The sequence below is a fragment of the Pinus tabuliformis genome, chromosome X (genome assembly GCF_031772625.1).
Source record: "Pinus tabuliformis cultivar Carrire ecotype Pingquan chromosome X, CPIR1, whole genome shotgun sequence".
NCBI lineage: Eukaryota > Viridiplantae > Streptophyta > Pinopsida > Pinales > Pinaceae > Pinus > Pinus tabuliformis.
Window position 1 is genome coordinate 817,399,132 of NC_142308.1, and position 11,952 is coordinate 817,411,083.

An 11,952-nucleotide genomic window follows, 5' to 3' on the forward strand; every position below is an offset into this window, starting at 1 on the left:
GAATCTATGGGGGATTTTCCACTACATTAACTCCCCAATTCGGCTTGAGATCAAAGATTCTTCACCAACAACTCAAATTCACTAGCAACAGAGGAACTCAAGTGCATGTGAAGATTTAAGGGAACTAGATCCACCAATCTCGATATTTTGGAGGGAACCACTCCTCATTTCAAGGGAGCTTCCCTCAACTACTTTTTTTATAAATAAAAAAGCCTAAAGGCTCATTAGGATTCAAATTTTTGGTGACTATAGGAGTAAATATCGAGATCCTCGTGCTTGAGACTCTTATTTTCATCTTTCATATGATGCATTTGACTCTTATTTTCTATTAATGAGAAATTCACTGTTGGCCAGAATCTGAGTTAGTTTTGGAGGGCTAGAACCCTTGGGTTTAGGCCCAACCCAGAGGCTTTAGTCCCTATCTTGTATTCTTTCCTTGTTCTTTTTCAAGTCAGTGCAATTATTTTCTTTCTTAAATAGGAATTTCATCACAAAATTTGTAGTTGCAGGTTTTCCTATTACCTATCTTGTGGGAAGAGTGGTTGGAAGATATAAAACAACATCCCAAAAATATTTGTTTGTGATTTATTGGAAATTGTTAAGTGTTGGATTGTAATCCTTATGCATGATTTGTTTTTGTAAATTAGAATTTAGTAGCATTGAATTGGAAATTAGAGTTGTATTGTAGGTTAGAGTAGTTTTTAATAAAATTCAACTCATCCTTTCCATGTTAATTTATTTTTCTATGATATTGATCATTTGATGCATGTGTTTGATTAGTCTACAGGGATTTTTTTTTGACTTTCAAGGGTGGGTACACTCTTCCACATCCATATAGACCATTATATCTATCTCTTGGACACTTCAAATTACTTCCAAACTCTACCACCGATATCACTCTTCCAGGGCAATTGGAGGACACCATGGACATAACATTTGCTGCAATATAGGTCTCTAAGGGGTACTAAGATTGGAAAAGGGGCTCCCACACCCTTCATTCACATTAATACACCTTCCTTCACCTTAAATATACCATTCTTGTCCTCAAGAAGCTCTCAGACCCCCTCTTGTAACAAAACATGGCCTCCTGGAGCACTTCCTATAACAGTCCTGTAGCATTCCGTACTTAACCCATATTTGCTCCAGACTTTGACTCTCTCACTTTAAAGTTGAATAATTTACCCCAAGTTTTAATTCATGATTAAGGAAGAATCTAAGACCACTCCAACCCCATCCTTTTCTCACTGGAAACATAAGACAATAAGTAGAATTAGACTTAGCATTTTTTCATAGCTGTGTTGAAAATTGAACTCCTCATTTTTAAGCAAGTTGCAAATATATAAATTATTCATGCAAGTAGGCTATTGATTTGATTAAGTGTACAACTAGAGTATCATAGTTTACTTCTTCAAATAGACTAGCCTCTCCCTTTCATGCAATTTTAATTAGCATTTACATTTAATGAATGCCATTTTAATTTTTGTAGTTAGAATCATGTTCATCTCTTGGGAATCATGATATGGATTCATAAGAAATTATCTTTGTAGCTAGTTGAAGGAGTGGTCTATGAACACCTTAATATGATCTAATGACTAAGGGTGACATGAGTAGAACCTAACTTGCTGTGCATATAGTACTATCACCTCTAAGTTTGTATGAACCTCGGGTTGATAATTTGGAGTTTCAACATCCTTGGTGCAATAAGAGGGCTCATCAATTTTTGGCACCATTTTCGGGAGTTGTTCAAGTAGGTGTTGTTTCTACCTAGGAGTTACTTGTTTTTGCTTTGCATCGGTCGTATTGATTTGAAAGATTAAAAAAAATAATAATTCAAAAACAAAGCTAGTTCTTTCATGCCTCATAGGAGTAGGGATAGTCAAGGGAAATTCTTACCAAAAATCCTCACCCCTTCAAGTAGTCAACCTTCATTCTTCTTTGGTGACTATGAACTTCCCTCTCCGACTATAGGGGAGTTAGAAGACCCTTTAGGGAAGCAACAAAAAAATTTAGGAGAACCCATAGGGGAATAAGAACCTATCTCACCTACCCAAATGATGGTCGAGAATAGACAAAATGAGCTTTTCCCTATCAGATAAACCAATGGGGTGGCCAGAATGAAGAATATAAGCCTTGTTTCCCTTCCACACTTCCATGGCCCAACCTATGAGGATCCTGACACCTTCATGTTTGAGTTTGTTCTTGTTTGTAGGACCTATGACTATGCTTTAGATGGACATAAGATAAAATTGTTTCCATCTTGTTGAGAATGCAACAAGATGATGGAGCTTAGTGGAAAGAAGTCGCCTTCACTAAGTGGGCCTGCAGGCTATTTTTGGCGCAAAGTTTATTTTTAGACTATGCCTATTTTTAGACATATGGATCATGGTCTATGAGTTGCAGTATGTTATTTGTGGATGATTGGTCATGTTGGTAAAAATAGATGGACTTCTATTTTTAGACATATGGGCAGGTTTCTATTTTTAGACTGCCAGGCTAAAAATAGAAAAGTCAAATATTATTGTCTCATAATAATATTTGGACTATAAACTTTATCTTATCCTCTTGGAGCACTTCAGTTTGAGCTACAGATGTGGCACATGTAGCTGTCAGAAGGAAATACGCTTTTCTTGTGGGTCAGTTGAGCTATTGCATGCAGGACTTCAGTTAGAACTCATGTGGTTGAGTTTGGTGGAGTTGATTGTGGAGTTGATGGAGTTGTGTTCAGTTTTACTTGGTTGAACTAGTTGTATTTTAGTCTAACTAAAGAATACACTAGTGATGAGTTGTGTGAATTAAATTATTAATTAATTCACTAATTATTAACTCATAAAGCAACTGAAGAATACATTAGTTAACTCAGTGCATATACAGTTCAGTGGAGACAGGTGTTAGAGGTTGAGATTGCAATCAGTTGTGACTATAGATGTGACTATAGTTGTGCATGAGAATTGCACATGCATGGATGGAGATTGCCTATGAGGCTTGCATAGTATAACCAAAGGAATTTGATTTCACAGAGTGATTGATTTCTCTTGCAGATTGCGCAGTGGAGGCATGCAAAGCAGTGGAGGAGATTTGAGCTATGATTGATAATATCTGAGCTAGTTTTGTGTGTAACAGGTGGAGATAGTACTGAGTACTTGTGAGGAGTATTGTACTATGTATTGTTACATGTTCTCTATCATTATAATATATAGATAGTGTGGGGTTTTCAGCTGTATGCCTTCCCCGGGTTACATACTATGTTAATGTGTGCATGCGATTGATGTTTCATTGCTTTTGATGCTGCTAAATTGGTGATCAACGTAGAGGAGGTTATGTATTGTGCATGTATTCCGCAATAGTGTGCAATCGGGATAATCTCTGTGAATAAGTACTTAATTATTCAAAATTTCTACATGGTATCAGAGCTGTTGATCATCAGATCCACTATTCAAAAAGTGTTTACATTTTATTTCTTTAGGCAGAGTCTGTGATCGGGCCAGGTAGCCTCTGGATTCATCCTTCCTTTGGAAGGTGAGATATCTGGTAAAATACCATACAGTCAATCTCTGTATGAGAAATACTTTGTTCTCACTAATTTTAGATCAGAGGCGGTTGAGTTTTTGAGCTAGTGGAATTTGAATTTGCAGCTGTGTTTTCTTGGTATCAACGTGGTAATGTCTTTCAACGGATTGCGATTGGAGTATGCTCTTGAGGGCATCTCGAACTATATTGCATGGAAGGACAGGATGGAGGTGGTGTTAGATGATAATGGACTGAAGGATTTCATAGAGGCTAAGGTCCCAAAGCCTACTAATACTACGCAAGTTGATGCTTGGCAAAAGAAGACAACAAAGTGTCGAAGGATTCTGTTGGAGGGCATGAAGGATCACATTGTGTCCAGCCTGCATGGAAAGGCTTCTCCATACTTGATGTGGAAAGCATTCATAGATCTATTCCAAAGCAAGAGTGATCAGAGGAAGCTGGAAATCAAGGATAAACTTAGAAACATTAAATGCGAGAAGGGAGAGACAGTATGCCCAAGTATCTCACGAAGTTTACTCAATGCAGGGATGAGCTAGGAAGTGTGGGGGTGACTATCAATGATGAGGACTTGGTGAGCTTGGCTCTCCTTGGTATTCCGAAGAGTTTTCATTCCTAATAGGACTCTATCAGTGGTCGGGAGAAATTTCCAGGATGGGAGAGACTTTGGTCAGATCTTGTGTAGGAGGAGATCAGGTGGAATACCAAGGATGGATCTTCATCAAAGGGACCTGATGAAGAAAATTGCACTTTGGCTGCTAAAGCTAAGACAGGGAAGATCAAGAAAGCTTCTCAATCCGGTGCGAAAGGAAAGAATCAGGATATGTCCAAGGTGAAGTGCTTTCACTGTCACCAGCACGGACACTATGCCACTAACTGTCCGCAGAAGAAGAAGAACAAGCAAGCTACTGGATCTGCAGCAGGAGAGGCTCTAGCCTCACAGTTTGAGCTTGATTTTTCATTGATCGCATGCTTGGTTTCAAGTGTGATGGGATTGGTGTGGTTCTTGGACAGTGGTGCATCTTTTCACATGACAGGAGATCGAGATTTGTTTTCTGATCTGGAGGAGAAAGATCTTGGAGTGCACATCGAGATGGGCGATGATGGTAGACATAGTGCGACCGGTATCGGTACCATTTCCTTTGAGAGGGAGTCTGGTAAACCCTTCGTATTGAAGGAAGTGATGCATGTTCCAGGATTGAAGAAAAATCTTATCTCTGTGGCGATGTTAGAAGACAAGGGATATGATGTTGTTTTCAGCGAGGGAAAGGCTTTCATGCGCAGTAAGACAACTGGAGAAACTCGAAAGATAGGCGTTCAAGTGATGAACCTTTATCAGTTTCATGTAGATGGCTACACAACAATGGCATGTAAGGTAGAAGGATTGGTGAGCTAGGATGATGGCGAGCTGTGGCACAGGAGATTGGGTCACCTTCACCATGGAGCCTTGAAGATACTGCAGTAGATCACTACAGGGCTTCCTAAAGGCACTCTTGCACAGTCAGATCAGTGCAAGGGGTGTACTTTGGGAAAGTTTGTGAAAGCCACCTTTCATGAGAAGGATAGTCACGCCATGACGATCCTTGAGAGAATTCACACAGACGTGTGTGGACCTTTCTCAGTAGCTTCGACAGCAAAACACAGGTATTATGTGATCTTTGTTGATGATTTCTCTCATAAGTGTTGGATCTTCTTCATGCAAAAGAAGAGCGAGACATACTCAAAGTTCTGTGAGTTCAAAGCACTGGTCGAGAAGGAGTCAGGGAAGAAGGTGAAGGCTCTTAGGAGTGACAGTGGTGGTGAATACATATCTGGCGAGTTCAAGGACTTCTGTAGTGTAGAAGGGATTCGAAGAAAGCTCATAGCTCCCCATAACCCAAAACAGAACGAGGTTGCTGAGCAAGAGAACAGAACGATCGTGGGTGCTGCATGGGCAATGTTGCATGATCAAGGCCTACCCCTTCACTTGTGGGCAGAAGCATGCAATACAACAGTATATGTGTAGAACCGTTGTCCTCACAGGATACTTGGCATGAGTACACCTGAGGAGGCTTATTTTGGTAAGAGGCCTGATATTTCTCATTTGAGGATTTTTGGTGCTAACGTTTACATGCATGTGACGAAGGATGCCAGGAAGAATTTGGAGCCGACCGCAGAGGTTGGGATATTTGTGGGGTACACTGATATGCCCCACAACTATCGTGTGTATTTTCCTGACAGTGGCAAGACTGTTGTGCGACGGGATATAAAATTTCAGGAGGAGAAAGCCATGAAGTGTTCGCTTGAGAGGGATCCACACTTGCATGCAGATGAGGAGCTATTAGTTCCTAAGGATGAGCTTCAGGACATGGATCAGCCAAAGGATGAAGTTCATGGAGTGGAAGAGACCACTCATGCAGCACCAACCATCAGAGGGTGAAAGCGCTTGACAGAAGCTGAGCGACTGGCTCAAGATGCAGAGAAGGTTGTAGGACCACCTAGAACTCAACGTAGACAGAGATAGTCACCTGATCGGTACATTGGATACATGGATCTTATGAGGAAATGTGTTGTGACTGAGCCATCCTCTTTCGAGGAAGCTGTGGAAGATCTCGCATGGGTAGACGCCATGGTGGAAGAGTATGATTCGATTGTCAGAAACAGTGCATGGGAGATTGTCCCAAGACCAGAAGGGAAATCAGTGGTGGGTTCGAGATGGATCTACAAAGTTAAGTAGGCAGCTGATGGGAGTGTGGAGAAGTACAAGGCAAGATTTTTTGCCCGAGGCTTTTCACAGATAGAGGGGATTGATTATGAGGAGACCTTTGCACTTGTCGCAAGTTATTCTTTCATACGGACAATTATTGCTCTCTCAGTGCAGATAGGATGGCACATTCATCAGATGGATGTGAAGATTGCGTTCCTCAACGAAGTCATTGAGGAGGAGGTGTACATTGAGCAACTTGAAGGTTTCGAGATCTTCAACAGCGAGTCGCATGTGTGCTGGCTCAAGAGAGCGCTGTATGGGTTGAAACAAGCACCACATGCTTGGTACACACAGATAGACAGCTATTTCAGCGGACTTGGATTCTCCAAGAGTGAGGTGGATCCAAACTTATACCAGATTGTGGTGGAGGGTAAGTTGCTTATCATTGTACTTTATGTAGATGATTTGATTCTAACGGCTGATGAGCTGTTGATACTTTCATGCAAGGATGATCTTGCTAAGGAGTTTGAGATGAAGGACTTGGGCCTCCTTCATTATTTCTTGGGATTGGAAATTTGGCAACGCAGTGATGGACTATTTGTTTCTAAGGTTAAGTATGCTCGGGAGATACTGGATAAGTTCAACATGCATGGCTGCAAAGCTGTTGATACTCCTCTTCTTGGAGGTTGGAGGTGTTAGCACTTGAATTTGGCCTCAGGCTGAAGAAGGCAAAATCCAAGGCAACATCAAACCACTTAGCCTCGTAGCTAGCCCTATGAGGACAGGAGAGGGCTCTCTCCAGTCTATCTCAGCAAAAAGTTTTCTAAAAGGGGCTGAGATGACTTTAAAAGAAACTAATTTTACGCTAGTAAATTGATAAAAAAGGGGTTTTTAATAAAATGATGGGGTTTTTCTGGGCTGCATGGGGCAAAGAAACAACTTGAACAGAGAAATGTAATCAAAAGCACATATTATCTCCTGAGGCAAGGTAGGAAAAAAATTTAACATTAAATTGAGATTAAATGGAATGGCAAGACTGCTGAGGAGCTGACAAGGGCATAGAGGATGAATCCTTGTCAAACAGAAGAAAACATTAAATATGAACAAACTTAAAGGCAGAGCATATAACTTATGAATTCTACCTTAACACTTCATTTGCTCAAATAGAAACGATCATGAAATGACATGAACACATAACAGGCTACATATGAAACAAAAGAGGACACAAATGTTAAATTTCATACCACAGGAATCTCAGGGGTCAGAGCTGCATTGTTTAATTAAAATCTCTGTCAAAATCTGTACAATGAAACTCTCTATTCTCCACCAGCTCTCAGAATTCTCTCTCCTTTTCTTTTCTTTACAAAATGTTTTTTTAATACCATAAAAAGCTCAGGAGAAAACTGATACATGAAAAGATGAAACTGTTTCAACTGACATTATGAAAAATAGTAAAAAGCCACTCATCGGTTCCTAAAGAACAACGCTACATTTTCTGTGACCAATACAAAGGCGGAAGCTGTAGTGTGAACCCTCCAAATCATAACTGAAGACTTGGATAAGCAATCTGTCCCTATTTTTCTGCTCAGGTTGATAATCTGCTTTTAATCTGGGTTTGACTTTACTCTGCATTTGAATAAGAACTAAAACAAAAGTAGCGTAATATCTCCTCCAATATCAGTGCATACAATAAATAGACCAAAAACTTTTCCCTACAGGTCAATAAAAAATAATGAGTTGTTCAACTATAATTTCCAGAATAGAAAGAATCATCCATTTTTTCCTAAAACAGAGCATCGTTTCCCTTGAATTTCTCTGATGGCCGACAAACTAGAGCACAGATCCTGTTGAATCATTAACTGAAGTTATTAATAGGAGATCGTTTCCTATTTTTTCTGCTGTGATGGATATCTTCGTTTCGTTTTTAGGCGTATTTTGATTTGGCCATGATCTTCCTCTTCAACATGGCCCTCATGAAATCAAATGTTTCCTTTCCCTCTTGTCTGCACTGTGAAGAATCGTTGATCCATATTTCTCATAGTTAATCCATGATTTTGCAATCATGTTAGCCGCTAATTTATCCATGTCGTGCCTCACCAACCATAAAACAACCCGTACAGGACTCACATCCATAAGGGAAACATCTTCGAAGTGGAGGTGTACAAGCGGTTCCAAGTATGTTACGCCTGTATCTGTCCACTCGATTTTTTTTTTAACCTTTTTTCCGAATTGGATCACCCCGGCCAGCGAAATGCTGGCTAAAGATTTCAACACAATTGAATACCCTTTAGCAATTGTAATATTCTCCCCTGGAAACTTCCAATATTCTTTCTCGGCTTCGTAGTCAAAGTCCAACAATGAATCTGTGGACGTGTAAGTCCGTTCAATGCTTTCATGGATAGAAAACATGTCTTCTTCCGGAAGCTTCTGGTTAGCAGTGAATTCATTCCTATTGTTTGAATATGTAGGTTCAAGATCATTTTCTTGATCAACACAAAAATATTTCAATCCCCGACGCCACGAAAATCAGGAACTAAATAGAGCAACCACTATTTAATTATAGGAGGGCAACAAACTAGACTCAAACACATTACATAACGCAACACATACAATTTTAAGGTTGTGAATAACGAAACGAAATCCAACCACTTATTCTAAACACAGCATCTTCTAGGCCTTAATTCAACCAAAACCATGACATCTGGCACATACCAACTTTCAATCATTATGAAGTGATATGATGAATGAGCCATTTCCAAGAAAGACTAACAAGGTAAGCTCCAGATTCGGCTCTTTATAAACTAAAAAACAAGGTTAAGACTGCCTCTTCTTCTTCTTACTCAGCTTCACCATCAACAGTTGCATCTTGATACTGCTGATACTCTGACACCAAATCATTCATGTTACTCTCTGCCTCTAAAGTATACCTTCCATCTCACCAATGTCTTGCCACAATTTCACTGAACTTCACCTTAGAGCAGTGCTATTTGCTCTAGAAGCCTGTTAGTAAGAATTTCCTTAAGAAAATGAGCTCTAACAAAATGATTTGGGGTTTCTCATTTCTTTAATCAAAATTAGCCATTCCTTACTGAAACGTATTTCAAGTATGATTCATTGTGGGTTGCATGATAAAGCCAGGCTGCTAGCACCAAGTGAAGGACTACCTTTTGGTTTTATTTCAAATCCGGCAGCATCCTTGGGAGTACTCCCTGTGTCTATGCTCTGATAGCATATGCCTTCCATGTTACCACTTGCCCAAATATGCTGTAGTTCCCACATGCCTCTTTGATCTTAATTGTTGGACTGCCTTCATCAAGAATCTTGCTACCTGTAGAAGTAGTACTGTGTTATCTCCCTCATATGTGCACGCAGGAACATATACAACAAATAGCTCTGGAATTCCACTACTGCACAAGTACCCATGTCCAGCACAAAGCTTACGACAATCTTCAATGCCATCCGCAGTCACTGATGTCGTCAATGACTTTAACCCAGCAGTGCATGCATGTGCCTCGGCCAATGTTGAGAAATCCTTTGCTCCCAAACATTTTGTTACATCCAAGTGTAGCCAGTTCATCCATTCACTCATGAATCGGGAGGCATAAGCTGTAGCCAGCAAGGGAAAGAGCCTGACCTGAATTTCAGGACCACCAGCCTGTGAACCAAATTGTCGTCTGACAGCACTGTATCTCACAGTGATGCAAACTGCCCGGGAGAGGTAATTAAAAGCATCTGAGACAATTGTTTGTCGCACATAAACCATGGTTCCATAAAGAAGCTGCCTAGGGACATCAGAATGCAGATATTTTCCTTCCCTAGTAACTTTAGAAAGCCGCATTAGCATTTGCTTGCGTGGTATTCGAACATGATCAAATCTTAGCAGCCCATTATCCATGGTATTATATGCACCATTTCCAAACTTCATACCAATATCAGCAACTGTAACTCCTGGAAGTGATTGGTGATCTTCAAGACTGCGTATTTGAACAATGAAACCATGCACACCGTAGTCCTAACCATAAGTTATGAGGCGAGCATATACAATTGCATGTGTTGATACTTTTCCTAAGCCTCCTAGCCATCACTTGGTTGAAGTCAAAGTTGGGCTATTTAAAACAAATTCATCAGTATTTGGGTCAAACGTTGCAGTTGTCTCAAGACCTTGGACATTTGGAATCATGGCCCATCTCCGTTTGTGCATAACAACCAATTATTTGCATTTTATTTGCAAGAGGAAGCCACTCCTGCTGCTGCTCTTCATTTGCCTGCCCCTTTATAGCTGGTATAAACATTCCCCAGTGAAGGTCTGTATATGCAGGTTCATCAACAAAAAACCTTAGACTTGATGCTTCCTCTTCTGAAAGTCAGAGATCTACAATGAGTTTCCATGCATGTGCTGCTTTGTTCAGTGTTTTTCTAAACAATTCTTTGCGACTCAATCTTGGGCGATCATCTTTGAGAAACACCTGAGGGCTCAACTTAGACCGATAAGTCCCAAACATGCCTTCAGAAAGTAAGTGCTGAAAGTTGGATAAAGCCCCCTTGAATTGGCCACTGTTAAACATGCATTTCAAGCTTTCTGGAAGTCCAGAACGATCGACAGAAGAAAGACATTTCACCAGATGCCTTTGATCGTCTTCCAATTACATTTTTTTTCTCTAGCCTATCTGCTTGGTGAGGAACATACCTCCAGAAAAATAAAAATATTAATGCTGTTGTTATCGCTCAGAAATTGTCCTAGTTGTGGAAGGGGATCTCTGAGAAGTACACTGGTAGCATGGCAGCGTATTTACAAAATATTTGAGGAGACGTAGTCTAACAGGAGGAAGGAGGATTCTACTTCAGCGGAGGTAGTGGATGCCACTGTCTATCGACAGTTGGTGGGGTTGCTTATGTATCTGGTGAATACATGACTCGATATATGCTATGCTGTCAACCAGCTTTCAAAAGCTATGGTTAAGCCAACCAAGCTCTTCTAGAAGGCAGGCAAGCATGTATTGCGTTATTTGAGAGGCACATTGGGATATGGTTTTTGGTACAGACAGGAGGATGAGATGAAGCTATGTGGTTTCACGGATGTAGATTGGGCAGGAAGCCCAACGGATAGAAAGAGCACATCAGGAGGGATTTTCAGTATCGGGTCGACAACAGTTTCTTGGTACAGCAGGAAGCAGAGATCCATGGCACTTAGTTCAGCATAGGCTGAGTATATGGCAGCAAGTTGGCTGCATGCGGGGCTATATGGATGAGGAAGATCCTGGTCAAGTTGTTCGGTTCTCACTTGGAGCCTACAATGATTTACTGTGATAACCAGAGTTGCATTAAACTCTCGGCTAATCCAGTATTTCATGATAGATCCAAGCACATTGAAATTAGGTACCATCATATCATAGATTGTGTGCAGCGGAGAGTCATGTTACTTTCATACATTCCAACGGAGGATCAGGATGTTGATATCTTGACGAAGGCACTCACCAGGAGCAAATTCAAATACCACCAAGGAAGGATAGGGGTTGCTGATAATCCATATCTTGTTGAGAGGGAGTGTTGAGAATGCAACAAGATGATGGAGCTTAGTGGAAAGAAGTCGCCTTTACTAAGTGGGCTCGTAGGCTATTTTTGGCGCAAAGTCTATTTTTAGATTATGTCTATTTTTAGACATATGGATCATGGTCTATGAGTTGCAGTATGTTATTTGTGGATGATTGGTCATGTTGGTAAAAATAGATGGACTTCTATTT

General features: G+C 40.5%; 1 pseudogene; it reads right to left on the reverse strand.

Annotated features, from left to right (window-relative positions):
- Positions 1–9,455: 9,455 nt before the first annotated feature.
- On the reverse strand, positions 9,456–10,713 carry LOC149142282 (peroxisomal acyl-coenzyme A oxidase 1 pseudogene; annotated as a pseudogene).
- Positions 10,714–11,952: the final 1,239 nt, after the last annotated feature.